Source organism: Sinocyclocheilus rhinocerous, unplaced genomic scaffold (assembly GCF_001515625.1).
Source record: "Sinocyclocheilus rhinocerous isolate Xijiao unplaced genomic scaffold, SAMN03320098_v1.1 C36326291, whole genome shotgun sequence".
NCBI lineage: Eukaryota > Metazoa > Chordata > Actinopteri > Cypriniformes > Cyprinidae > Sinocyclocheilus > Sinocyclocheilus rhinocerous.
In genome coordinates, this window is record NW_015778772.1 from 1 (window position 1) to 1,012 (window position 1,012).

The following is a 1,012-nucleotide window of genomic DNA, read 5'->3' on the forward strand; positions in this document are numbered from 1 at the left end:
CACCAGCACCAGCACACACACCAACACACACATCAGCACACCTTCTCTCCCTTCTCCCATTCCATCATGCCCAACCCAGCAGCACCACTGGTGCGTACCCCTGCCAGACAAGTGAGGACAAATACTCATAATCAGCACTCATAATAATCAATGTTTTGAGCTGAAATTCTAAGTTAAGGTAAATATCTCTTTTTCTCTTTTCTTGCAGTTTGACAAATACCCCGCTAAAGTGGACACCTTCCATAGACACAGTGTAAGTTATATATCTTGTGCACATCATGGCCTGTGATTTGAGTGGCATGTTTCTTTTACGGATTCATCCTGTTTCCGCCACGGAATAAAAAAAACAAAAAAAACAGGTAATTGACTTTGTATCGCACAATTCTCACCCTTTTTTTCTGCAATTCTGAGAACTTGCAATTGCAAGAAAAAAAGGTGGAATTGAGAGTTGCAATTACCTTTTTTATTTTATTATTCTGTGGAGGAAGCAAAAAAAAATAAAAATTGTGGGATGTAAACTCAGAATTGTGAGGAAAAACTGTCAGAATTGCAAGCTGTGAACTCAGAATTTCAAGAAAAAAAGTCAGAATTCTGAGTTTATATCTCACAATTCTGACTTTTCCCTCTTAATTACGAGTTTATATCTCATAACTCTGCATTTATATCTCACAATTCTGACTTTGTTTCTCGCAATTCTAAGACAAGACAAAACTTGCAATTGTAAGAAAAGAAGAATTGTGAGTCACAATTACCTTTTTAATTTTTTATTCAGTGACAGAAGCTTAAAAAAACTGAACTTTGAGATGTAAACTTGAGTTCAACAATGTGCTTTACTTAAATATGGTCAATTTTGATTTCACGTTAAAGGCCAGAAACAGCCTAAATCAGCATGAACAGACTTTTGTTTCCTGACATTAGTGACATTTTTCCGCTGTTTCGCTACAGTTGGTCCCGTCCTATCCGTCAGTAATGACTGGAATACCTCCTATGGTTCCACCTGCTGGACCATTCA

The 1,012-nt window shown here is 37.2% G+C and overlaps 1 long non-coding RNA gene across 1 annotated transcript; it reads left to right on the forward strand.

Moving 5' to 3' along the window:
* The first annotated feature begins 6 nt into the window (after positions 1–6).
* Positions 7–1,012, forward strand: LOC107735838 (uncharacterized). Its single transcript, XR_001639526.1, has 3 exons — positions 7–111; positions 209–253; positions 946–1,012. It is a non-coding gene; the product is annotated as an uncharacterized LOC107735838 (long non-coding RNA).